The following is a 13803-nucleotide window of genomic DNA, read 5'->3' as shown; positions in this document are numbered from 1 at the left end:
TCACTTCAGTTCAATTCAAAGCTTCAGACATTTTTCAGCTGCTCCGGAAAAACTGTCCAATCATCTCTCTCTCATCGGCTGAGCAGTGACAGCAAACAGGAGCCTCTAGATTTCACATCGTGTCCTGGTGTCAAGCTTGTGTTATAGTTTCATGATTTAATAATGGGAGCTCGACTCCTCTCTGGGTTCAGCTCAGGTTGGAAGTCACACTCTGTTTCCACCAAGATCCTCGTATCCTGGAAGTTCACAGGAAGTCCTCCTGAAGTTTGGAGACAACAGACGAACCAACGCAGATGAAAACAAAGTGTTGATGTTTGAATTGTTTGTGTCACAGTTTCACAAACAGGATTTGGAACCTGGAGCTGGATCCAAACAGTTACAAGTCAAAGTCAGAATTATACAGATTTTACAATACAAAAGCCTCACAATGGAAACACAACCACATCAGGTGCTTCCTGTGGTCCAGTGAGTCGTCGGCTGTGGGAACACTGGACCAACCACTGGCTCCTCCTATCTGACATCAGACGGGGGTCACATGTGAACAGGAAGTAACTCTCTCACCTCTGTTCTGCTTCCGTCTGGTGGATCCCCCCCCCCCCCCCCCCCCACCTGAGTGGACTGTCCTGTATTTAGCACTCTGTGTCGGACATGGACACCGGGATGTTCCGTCTCACCCGTCGTGGGCCGGACTCGACAGCGATGGTGTTCAATTCCCTGCTCCGTCTCCCCCCCCCCCCGGGCGCACTGAGAGGAGACAGCGAACCGAGACCCAGATTTAATTAGTTTCCTCTTCTTTTGCAAACCCGGCGCCGCCACTGTCAGGTTTCCCCCGAGCAGGAAGGTTGTTGTTGTCAGGCGGCCCGGTTCAGCCACGGAGGCCACTGGTTCCACCGCAGCGTGATCACACATCCTCCCCATTAATTAAAGTTTCATGTGAAGTGTCTGCAGGGAGGCGCCGCTCCGCTCCGAGCTCCCGTCCAGATGGTTCCTGGTACCGAGCCTCGGTGGACGGCTCTTCTGTTTCCCTCCGACACGTCTGAGGATCCTCTGCAGCTAAACGAACTTCCTCCTAATCGCTGGAAATTAAACAAAGAAACTTGAGATCACGTCTGAAACTCCGGGAGATGATGTCATCAAACTGAAGACAATCATATTTACATCACTAACACATTTATATCAAATATTCTACATTTAGATTCCACTTCAGCTGTTTTAGTTGATTTTAAACTCATTACAATTCAGAGCAGGTCTAAAAACAAAATAAACAGAATGAAACAATGTGTATTAATTCTATTATTGATATTATTTAATTATTATTAAAAGTGTAAAAGTGTAAAACTAAATTATGATAACAAAATCATTGGCTCATAGCTTTTAAAACTGAAGCCAAAGCATCTGGATCGCCCCCTGGTGGCTGGAGGCAGCATCGGCTATAAACCCCTCCTCCATGTTAGCAGACGGGACACAGGGTTACATTAATGTTTGTAAAGATGTTTCTGTCATTTCTTTGTGATCAGTTTGGTTTGAATCAGTTAATCAAGTTATCCCGACCAGAACCATCGCCTGGTTCTTCCCCCCGGACTCAAACTGCCGGGACGCTCTGTGGTTCTGTGACCTCACTGGTAGTTTCCAGCCGACCGTGCTTCTGACCTGTGGCAGTAAAATGTGATGAGTTGTTAACAGAGAGAAAATCACACTGAACCTCATCTTCTTCTTACGGCCGCCATCCATCACCGGCTGCTCGTGAACCTTTTACTGCCGACGTCCAGGAGAGAAGACCCCCCCCCACCCCCCCGCGCGCTGTCCACGTCGTAAAACCGTGAGACCCCAGAGAGAGTGTGTGTGTGTGCGTGTGTGTGTGTGTGTGTGTGTGTGACTGTGTGTGTGTGTGTGTGATGGGATAATGGAGCATAAAGCTTATTTTCTAACAGACATATAACTCACCATACTTTTCATTGCTCTTCTATCAAAGGTAAATTAAAAGACTATTTGTTGAGGAGAACTATTATGTTTGGACGTCGTGTATCTGAAATTCACGAGAGCTTCCATCACAGGAAACTTCCTGGAATCATCATCAAGCATCTGATCAAACTGGAAAATAGATCAAATGGTTTTCAGATTGAAAACAGTGGAAGGGAAACGGATTGAACTTAAAGTCACGTTGATATTAAAAGAACAGTTTTAATCACCTCATGATTCATCAGTTTCAGGTTCATGTTCATTTCAGGTTCAGGAACATGATCGGGACAAACACATGAAATAAAAAATCATTCAAATTAAAACAGAAACAACCAGATTAAAATCATCCAACTGGAAAAGGGACGTTTGGAAAATGATGGTTGAGACTAAACAGACAAACAAACACAGGATTGACTGAACAGGTAGAACTCAAAGAGATCACTTTGATTTGACTCGACAGCTGAGCTGCTAACCTGCTGTAACCTGTTAACTAGTTAAACACTAATGTGTCATTCAGTCTTAACCACGCTACCTTCATTACACTGCAGGGAGACAGACCTCGTGTCAGCTTCTATGCAGCTTGGTTCTACAAGGTGAGTGAGAGAGTGAGTTGAGACTTAATTTCCTCAGATAACTAAATATCTATTGTTCATTTTTTTGGGGAAGATATTTTTATTGTTTTTAATCTTCTTCCAAGTCGTAATCGTACGTTTATCTCATTTTGAAGTCAGATCACGAGTTCTGATGTTCTTCTTCAACTTTACCCAGAATCCTCCGGCCTCTCCATCATGATCCACGTTGCAGCTGCAGCTTTTCCTCAGCCGCACCTTGGCTGAGATTTTCCATGTGAGGATGTTAGAGCTCATCAGGACGTGTGGAGGAGGTGAAGGAGGAGAGGAAGGAGGAGAGGAAGGAGGAGATGAAGGAGGAGATGAAGACCGAGCTACAGACGCCATCTGACGCCCGGCGGCCGCGAGGAAACAAATATCTGTGAGCCTCCACCAGCAGCTCGCTGTAAATCAGCATGTGGCGGAAACATATTTCCTCCTCTCTGCACAGCCGATGGCGGCCTGCGAGGGGGGGGGGCTGTAATGTACGAGTGTTTGTGCGGGGAAGGTTCGAAAACAACTCCAAACTGTCAAACGACCTGCATCCGTAAGAAGAATGAAAACAAACGAGGAGGTAAATAAGCTGGAAATGTGAAATCCTGGGCTCATAGATCTTCAGCAGAGAGAGAGACGCTGCTCAGGTGAGACGTCCCACAGAGGACACGCATGAGAAATCACCCCCCACAGGGAGGACGGGGGGGCATAGAGAGAGAGGACGAGGACGAGGAGGACGAGGATAAGGAGGAGGAGGAGGAGGAGGAGGAGGATGAAGGTTCGTCCATTTCATCACAAAGAAGTTTCTGAATTATGTGAGTGATTTCTAATATTAATATAAAGCTTCTTTAGTGAAATCTCATTTTCAGATAAAACATGTTTTTAGGAACGTGTCTGGTTTTTAATTCAACAGGCTTAAAGTTTATGAATCCAAAATGTCTCCTTATGGTGAAACTGCTCCAACTTTCTCTCTGTGATAAAACTTCATGTTCTTACTTCTCATATATTTATGGGAGAGAACTGAATCTTTCATTTTCACAAAGTTGGTCAGAAATAGATTTTTTTAAATCTTCTAAAATAGATTATTTAAAGGTTCAAAGTGTAACTTTTCCACATTGAAGTCATCAGAGCTGTTTTATATCTGAAGCTGGTCTTACATTTTGATTTCAAATCTTATAAAATGCCACAGAAAGATTATAAAACATGTGAATCAGTCACATGACGAGTTACTGACCTTTTAGAGTTAAAGCTGTGTCTCCATGTTGTTCATCAGCTTCTGGATGTCCTAGGTCTTGATTCTTTTCATGATGATGGCCTCACTGGTTCCCAGTGAAGAAGTGACCTGTGCTGAGTCGGCTGCTTCTATCATTAACTCAAATCATTTACACCAGATCTGTGAATTTCCTGCTGCCGGTTGAAAGAGCATCAGAGAGTTCACGTCACACTGCCCACCACGTTCATCACAACATTTATTTTGAAAGGGTTGAAGCTGCAGGAGGATGAGCCATCGTTCACTCGGAGGTGATGAAGACGAGGAAGGAAATTAAAACGCAGAGCGAAGAGTGAATCTGAGCGTTTCACTTGTTTCCTCTGTCGGCTTCTCGCTGCTCTGACAGCTGATGTCACTGGAGGAAGAATCACTCTGGTCTCTGTGACGTGAAGATGTCAGAGGCTTCTGTGTGTGTGTGTGTGTGTGTGTGTGTGAGTGTGTGTGTGTGTGTGTGTGTGTGTGTGTGTGTGTGTGTGTGAGTGTGTGTGTGTGTGTGTTTCCTTCGTCTGGATCTAAGTGGAATCATTAAAAAGATCTAGAATGATTCATTCTCTGCTCCTGAAAACACTGAACCGATGGATGTGTTGACGTGTGTTGATAAAAGTGTTCGTAGACTGTGGGTCCAGAAAGTGAAGCCAACCCATCTGACCAGCAGGGGGCGACTCCTCTGGTAGTTTCTATAGAAAGTGACTTCTCACTTCATATCACAGTGAACATTCAGGAGTTTCTGTCTCAGTCTCTAGTTTCAAGTCTTCTTCAAACAGCTGTGGATCATTTAGTGAATTATGATCATTTAGAGTCAAACAGACCATAAAGCACTGGATGAATGGGGGGGGGTACCACTGTTTGATTGACAGGTAGTGCCGTCCAATGGGTGCAGGTGGGCGAGTCCTCAAGTCCTATGTTTGGAAACTAAGATGTTATTTTATTGTTGGTTTAAGATTCACTTTCTGTGTGTTTGTGTGTTAAATTGTGGGAAAGTGGAGCAGGTGAGAAGACGTTGTGTCTTCATGGATGTTCTGTGGAGGACAGTGTGGTGCAGAAGATGATTTCTCTGCTCCTCGTCTCTGCTGAAGTGGAAGTATACCCCCCCGCGCTGCTGCAGCTTCTCTATCATGGATCTCAGCTTCTCCTGCAGCAGGGCGGCAGATTATTAATCAGATTCATAAATAATAGAAGATGGCAGCGTGGCCCCTGGGCGTGGGGGCCACTGCTCTTTCCTCGGCGAGCACAGATGATGGAGGAGGAGTCAGACGGAACAATATTAACACAACGCCATCTGGATTCATGCTCAGTCCGTTTACAGCTGAGGATGAGGAGGAGGCTGCTCAGCCACTTCCTGAGGCCGAAGATAAACTGTGAGTAAACATACGGATCATGGCCGACTCGTGCACGTCCTCACAAACCAACGCCACACGTCCACAGGATGAAGTATAAACATGACCTGTAGGGGCAGTGTAGAGTCAGGACATGACGCTCGTCCATTCAAGAGTCTCACGTGTCTCCGATCACCGAGCGACGCACTGGGACCAGCGCTGCCATTCACTGGTTAGGGTCAGGTGAAGACAAAGGTGGTGGTGAGCTTCCATGTTGAGCTGCTGGTCACAGGGGGCGTGGCCAGCAGCGTCCCTTTCTTAACACCAATCAACATCCAGGACCTCCAGACACGCTGGAGGAACCACCCACCACATCACTGAATGAATAGACTGAAGCCTCCTTCCTTCCTTTCCTCCAGCTGTGTCCTTCCCTACCCCCTACCTGCGTACTGCCCCCCCCCCCTCACTCCTGCACTACTCAGCTTCAGTCGAGCGATGCAACGCCTCCGACACGACCTCTGACCTCAGATCATCAGAGGCTCAGGTGCACGTTCTTTACGCATGTTTGCATTTCTGTGTGAAACCACAAAGATGGAGGACAGCGAGGGGGGGGGGGGGACCAGGTGGACAGATCACAGGAGGAGGGGGGGTGTAATGAGTGGATATAATTATTGAAAGATGCTCGGTTGGATGAAAAGCACAAGAGCTGAACTAATGACTGAGGCTAAGACACAGTGAAGGGGGGGGGTGGGGGGGGTCAGGTGTGAACATTACACACACACACACACACACACACACACACACACACCTTTTAGAACCGTGGGTTCTATATTTAAAGATCTTGGTTCGATGTGATCTGGAGCACGTTCACTTCCTGTCGCTCATTGAAGAAGATTCTTTAGTTTCGAAGTTTGAAAGTTTCTCTTCAGAGTCAGAATTTAATCATTTGAAAAATTAATTCCAACTTTATTTAAAATGTGACGTTCTGCTCCATCAGACCAATTAAAGCGCACAATGTGTTTCCCTCGTCCTTCCCGGTAACTTGGTGTCGGCGCCTGATGAACCCAGAACCGGCGCCACCTCAGAGGTCGAGGCCACTTATCGGTCCGTGACCTCTGACCCCTGCTGGCTGAGTGCTGAGGAATAACTGAGCGAGTATTAAAGGAGTGAAGTGGACGTTTATGGAAATGAGAGTTGATCTTTGCACCTGGGCTCGATAACCTCGGCGTTAATCCTCCCCCCCGACCTGCCACCGCCCTCCTGTTCAACACTTTCATTAGAGTTTAATCACCGCCCAAAAGAGACGGAGGAAGAAGGTGAAGAAGAAGAGTGAAGAGGAAGAGGGAAGAAGAAGAGGGAAGAAGAAGAGACGCAGTCTAACACTTCCTTTACTAGTTTTAGATCCATGTCTCCTTTCCTTCCCTAATTCCTCTTTCCTTTCCTTTCCTACCTCCTCCTCTTCCCTTTCCTTTTTGATCCAGTTCCCTTCTTTTCTTTCTCTACCTCCTTCCTTCCTTCCTGAAAACATATTTTCTATTTGATTCTTCCTCTTTTCCTTTGTTAGAACAGGAACTTGTCGTTAACTTGACCTCCTTTTCCCTTCTTCCTCCACATCATTTATTTCTTATTTCTTTCTCCTTTCCTTTCCTCCTCCTCTTTCTTTCCTACCTCCTTCTCTTTCAACCCCCAACTTTCTCCCCAATGTTCTTTCTTTCTTTCTCCTACTTTCATTAATTCCTTCTCTACTTCTCATCTTCTTTCCTCCCCTAGTCTCAGTCTCAGTTTCTCTTCCTCCCTTCTCTCTCTCTCTTGCTCATATTCTTTCCAGCTTCTTCATCTATGTTAAATTCAGAATTCTTAATTTCCCACTTGCTTGTTTGTTCTCATCCCTTCTCTCTTTAATGTAATATCTTCTTCCTCCTCCTTTCCTCATCATTTTCTCTCTTCTTATTATTTATTTTTCCATTCTTATTTCCTCATTTTTCTTCCTGCCACCGTGGCACCTTTTGTTATCGTCTAATTATTTTACCTACGTCTTCCTCCACCTCCTTCTTTCCTGTCTTGACTCCTCCTCTCCTTCCTTTCCTCTCACAAACAATCTGTTGTTTCCTGTTTGTTCCTGAAGTCGACTCCTCTCTCCTCGACTCTCCCCCCCGATGGTGGATCTGGAACCATTGAACCCATCACAGTGTCTTTGTTCACTGCTTCGTCTTCGTCGTCCATTTTCCCGTCTTTGTTTAATTTCTTGTGTAAGCACATGAAGATTAATTGGGACTCTCTTTCAACTTTTCTGGCACCTTTCCTCTCGCCTGCTCTCCCAGGAATCCTCTCATCATCTTTTCATTAGTGCTACCTCTGCCCTTATACATTATTCAGCCCCAGTCTCAGCTTGTCCTTTATTAGACTGTCGCCAGAGTGCATTCCACAAACTCATTAAAAAACTATTAAAGGCTGATGATTTCCTGTGATAGAAGCAGCGCGCTTCACGTTTGGTTTCCTGACTGATCTTCTGACGCCGCTGCAGCTCGAGTCAAGAGGAACATCTGCACATCGGCTCGGGCTCACGCGTTGATTTAACCTGACGAGCCCACGTTCGATTCCAGGATGAGAACAGATGTGACGCCCACGTGCACACCTCCACTTCCTATTTACTGCAGCAGCATGCTTCCTCCTATATTAATATTGATTTATGTTGTTTGGTCCTGATCCTAGAACATGAACAGAAGAGTCAGAACAGAAGAGGATCTTTAATCACATCAGTAACAGAACCTGATCCACATCAGGGCAGAAGCTCTTCAGGATTTCCTTTGTCTCCTGAAGGTTCTGTTCCAGACTGAGTCTCTGAGGTCTTCACAGAACGATACCTGTTCCCACTTTGGAGAAACTCCAGCAGAGCTTCTTGTTCAGTCTGATTTCCACAGAGGCTGCTGGAGCACTTTGGAGGAGAACCTTCCTCTGACATGTTAATTGATGCTGTTTTGTGATTCTCTGTTCGCTCTCTGTCTCTGGGGAGCTGCGTCCTCTCTGTGATTTGCCGTGGGAGTTTAACAGCGACTGTGATCAGACGAGCGCAGATAAGATGAGAGCACCACCCCCCCCCCCCCCCCCCCCATCAGGCTCAGGCTGTCGGCTGATTCCTCGAGGCCTCTCTCTTCCTTTCTGTTTCTTTCCTCCAGTTAAAGCCTGGAGGTGTCATTTTTACCAAATGCACGTCGATGCGATTAAGTTTAAAACCGTTAGTTTTAATTAATGAGTTTTAAATTAGACCAAAGGTCACTTTCAATATGAGCTGGACCTGGATTTAAATGTCTTAAACATTATGAAAACATTATTCAGTTTTTCCTCTTGATAAAGTTCCTGCTTTTACATTTGAATCTTGATTTATTGCAACATTTAAAGTTAAAAGCTGTTTTTCTGGAGTGTGAAGAAATTAAAGTTGAATTCTTTGAACTATGAAATGTATGTTTGGTGCAAATGATACTGGGAGACGTGTGAGTTTCTTCTAAAGATGTGCGGAGCTGCTTTCTGCTGCAGATCATTTCCTCGGTCCATATTTATTCATATTTAGTGGAAATGAAACAGAAGGAAATTCGACTCGACATGAGATTTGGAATCACCGGCTGCAGAAAGTGCAGCGAGTAATGAGCGCCTGCCGGAGGATTACCTCGTTTGGGGCTTTCAGGAGATAAGTGGTTGTGTGAGCGCTCAATCGGCCTCAGCGCCTGAACCACGACCTTTCACAGATTGGGGGGGGGGGGGGGGGGGCTCCACTGGTCCCCTCCTCTTCCTCGGGGACGATGCGTCCGTCAGGGGAGCTGACATTCTGCCGCCCCACAAAAACAAACCTCAGCCTCATTCATATGGAGAAATGCTTCTAACCTTTTGGCTCAGATTATCTTCTGTAATCAGCTCGGCAGGTCGGCTCTTCAATGGAGGCGGAACCTGTGGATCCATCTAATCTGTCAGAATTAAATGAGATCCATCACAGATCTGGATAATGGCCTCTGCAGATTGTGTGCAAAAATCTTTATTAATAATTCAGCTCGGAATTGTATTATTCATGGGCGGGAGAGTGAGAGGAGAGCAGGGCGAGCGAGCGATTCGTTAAAGGAGCAGAACCAAAGTTTCCTCCAGAAACACGAATTCTGAATTTATCCAAAAGGAGAAACAGCAGAAAACTCAAAAGTCTGAGTCTGAGGATGTGAAACCGGAAGAATTCAAGTGTCTCAGGATGAAGACGAGGACAATCACATCATTAATATGATGTTAAAAAAATCTATTCCTGACAAACTGTGAAAATGAAAGATTCAGTTTTCTCCTATAAATATATAAAAATTAAGAAAATGTGTTTTTATCAAACAGAATTTTTGAGTTTGGAGACATTTTTGATTCATGAATTTAAGTGAAATAAGTGATGTGTTTCTCAATTTTACATTAACATTAGAAACTATTTAAAATTTACTGTTTATGTAAATATTCTTACCTTTAAAGTGTCTATTTGCCCTTTTTTTAATATATTTTAGATACATATAGAGTCTTTGCCTCCTCCGTCTCCTCGTCTCCTTCCTGAGTCGGCCCCTTTCTTTGGTGGGTGCGTTCGTTTTGCTCACCAAGGGCTGGTAGCTGAAGACTCCTATTAGGAGGGGACAGCGATGTCCCCTGTAGACAGTGTCTGCATGATGATGATGATGATGATGATGATGATGATGATGATGATGATGATGATGATGATGATGAAGACAAAGAAGGTTCTCATCTCATTGTCTTTGGGTGAAGTTTGAAGAACTTTGCTGTGATGAGAACTTCCTGCAGGTGAGTGGATCTCTAACGAGTGGATCTCTAACAGAGCTCTCTGGTGATCCCGCCCCTCGGATTAAAGCTCTGTGTTAACTCTGGTTTTATGCTTTCTGTTTAATCTGGGTGGCGGCAGCCGCTCACCTTCAGATGTCTCCTGTGAAGTTTCTTTTTAAAATATTCAGAGAGCGACGCACACGTCTGTGTTTAAAGTTTAAAACCGGAGACGCTCAGAGAGATGTCAGCAAAACTCCAGTGAGAGGATCTGAGCTCCGAGGCTCCTCTGGATTTAATGATTCAAAGTATAAGAGAAATACTGTGACGGAAATATCACTTATTGACAGAGACCTGTGTGTGTGTGGGGGGGGGGGGGGGGGGGTGTCTTCTAAAGTCATATTTTAGAAACTAAGCTTTTATCCAAAGTGACTTATTGTTCCATGTAAATAACTAAAAATGATTTACTTTATGTTTTTAAGTAAAGAAAGTTTACAATCACAATATGTAACTAATTATAGATTGAGTTCATCAAGGTTTAGTATAAAGAGAATGAAATGAGCCACAGATTAATAATCCGTCACATTGTGTTTCCTTTGGAAATCTATGAATTGCTCCATCGTTTGGTTTCCACAGTATCAACCTGAAGATGTGAGATGATTGAGGAACATGGACGTGTGAAGGTGCTGCAAACATCTGCAGGAACGATTTAGTTCATTGAAAAACGTTCCAGAACTTTGGTGGAAACAGTTTGATTTTCTACTTCTCTAAATGAAGTCAAATATTAAATATAGACACACAGTCTCACTTCCAGTCTTTGCTTCCGGTCCGATTTCCTCCGTGTGGATGGAACTCAGTTGATTTGTGATAAGCGTCTCCTGCTCCTGTCGTTTATCCTCGTCCTCGTCTTATTCTAATCCTCCTCCTCTGAAAGGACCATTAGCAGCGGCTCTTTGTCGGAGCTGAAACTAAGCTGAATGAGTCGGAGCCAGAGGAACATGAATTAAACATCCAGGAGACGGAGAATTATGAGCAGTGTCCAGTCTCCTGAGGCTGAGCATGAAGAAGTTCCTCCACGACACAGAGACGCTCGTCTGTCACACGGTCGCACCACAGCTCTCACTTCAGATATTCAACTGTTAAAACTGGTCATTGAGGCTGGTTCAGACCTGAGCTGACCCAGAGACATGGTCCTCACATGCTCATCACATGGTCCTGACATGGTCCTCACCTGTTTCTGACATGGTCCTGACAGGTTCCTCACATGTTCATCACAGTTTCCTGACAGTTTCCTCACATGTTCCTCACATGTTCCTCACATGCTCATCACATGTTGCTGACATGGTCCTGACATCTTCCTCACATGTTCATCACAGTTTCCTCACAGTTTCCTCACATGTTCCTCACATGTTCCTCACATGTTCCTCACTTGTTCCTCACATGCTCATCACATGTTCCTGACATGGTCCTGACATGTTCCTCACAGGTTCTTCACATGTTCCTCACATTTCCCTGACATGTTCCTCATATGTTCCTCACATGTTCATCACATGTTATTAGACAAATATAAAGATTTGTTCTGATACTAAACTTTAGTGGAGTTTGTGTGAACATGTTTTTTACATGTGAACGTTTGATGATCAGCTGATCGACTCTGAAGGAAAACAATATTTAACAGAATCTGTTTCTTCAGGTTCGTGAAGATTTAAATGATCAGAGACGTGAAGGAGGAGATGGATTGGTTAGTTTCACAGAGACGATGGATTTCTAGTAAACTCGGTGGAAGGATGTTCTCATCAAAGCAGATCTGATGTTACATGTTCATCTCATCATGTATGAACCTCTGGAGAAAACACTACCCACAACTTGATGGCTCCAAAAAGTCTCTATCGCCTCCTGGTGTCTGGCTGCAGAATAACTCCTAACCCTCCTCCTCTATGTTAGCAGACGGGACATGGACCAAACTAAAGGATCAAAGGAGATGTTCAATAATGTTTGTAAAGATGTTTCTCATGTTTCTGTTCTTCTCTCTGATGTTTGTTCCAGTTTCTGATCAGTCTGGTTTGATTCAGTTATTTGATGATATGAAAACAGACTTGATGATTGACAGCTGAGACTCCTGACCAGGTGGTGTGATCCTGATGGCTCCATACGTCCCTCTCTCTCTCTCTCTCTCTCTCTCTCTCTATCTCTCTCTCTCCCTCTCCCCCTCTCTCTCTCTCTCTCTCTCTCTCTCTCCCTGATCAGGTATGGATACTCCTCTTCCTCTTCTTGTCTTTCACCACCTTTTATGACACAATCAGTTGGATCGTGGAGCTTCACTGCCATCCAGTGGCAACAGTTTATAAAACCCCATCTAACCACACGCACAGACAAACAGACAGCCACACACACACACACACACACACACACACAGACACACACAGACAGACACACACAGGACCAGAGAGAACATCCACAAAGAAACAAATTATACATGTATGTATAATCACATTTCAAATTGAACCACATTTTTAATGAGAACCTCAAATGAATGTAAAATTGTATAATGTGTGTGTACATGTATAATCACATTCAACCTCATTGTCAATGTGTATATGTACTGTAACCAGCAGTGAGGATGTTCCTCAGCGTGTTGGATCTTCTGACCTCACGTTCTTCTTCTGCTCCTCTCGACCTGTGAGTTTATCACCAGACTCTGAATCCGGAGGTGAAAAGCAACAGGAGCTTTTAATTGGACGGTTTGTTGAGTTCAGGGAACCGGAGTCAAGAAGAAAGTTGTGTGAGAAGAATCCAGATGTTTGAACTCGTCCTCCTCATCTCCATGGCCCCCTGGTGGATGACTGCAGTGCTGGGAGTCTCAGAGTTTTTACTGCCTCGGTTTAAATCTGTATCTTGATAAACGTCAGCTCGGACTCTTTTCTCCCAGCATGCCTCACTGCGTCTGTCGACACAGCATTACAATGTGATTTCAGGCTGCCTCATTTTTTCTACTTTGTTTGTTTTTTAATTTCTTTCTCCCTCCTCGCGGCTGTAAACATAAATCACCCAGCGACGCCCGGAGCTCATCAAACTGTCAGGACAGACGGCGCCGCTCATAAACCTCTAATTTGATCTTTATTCTTCTGGGACGAGTCTGAATCAACCTCAGATCCTCAATCATCATCTTCTGCTTCCTGTCAACGAGGCCATCCATCCTCTGCAGGCCCCGCCTCCTGCTGCTCGCTAGGCAGCTCCTCTTCTGATTGGCTGCCTCGGCTCTCGGCCTCATTAAATATAAAAACATGAACATTACTGATAATTATAATTTATGACTCATTTGATTGGTTTGGAAAATAATTTCTAATGCGATCAGTCACATTTTCCTTCGGATGACGTGATTAGAAAGATATTAATGATTGATTGATGATTATTATCTGTTAATCTGTTTATTAATCACATTTGATCTCACTCCTCATTTGTCCAGTTAAGTCGACACCTTAGATTTTACGTGATTTTTTAAAGACGACCCAGTTGTGTCACAGAATTTTTACATTTTTACGCTTTCATAAACTTTCTCTTTATATTCAAACAGATGATTCAGAGCAGAACTCAGAACAAATACATCTTTACATAATTTGAGGATTTCCTTTGAAAATACTGTTTTATTTCCTTGTACTAAGGAAACAGAAAGAACTCAATTTAAACTCATTTTCATATTTTTCTCTTTTAATGCTGAAGCAAAGATGTTGGAACATTTGAGGCCTTGAACACAGACAATAAATTAATAACTCCAGCAGATGAGGATTTATCTTGCAGTTTGTTTTTCCACCAGCAGGTGAAGTTAAAGGCCGATGAGACGTCTTTAAATCCGAGTTTAAGGAAAATC

The sequence above is a fragment of the Platichthys flesus genome, chromosome 8, assembly GCF_949316205.1.
Source record: "Platichthys flesus chromosome 8, fPlaFle2.1, whole genome shotgun sequence".
NCBI lineage: Eukaryota > Metazoa > Chordata > Actinopteri > Pleuronectiformes > Pleuronectidae > Platichthys > Platichthys flesus.
This window is presented reverse-complemented; position numbering follows the sequence as displayed.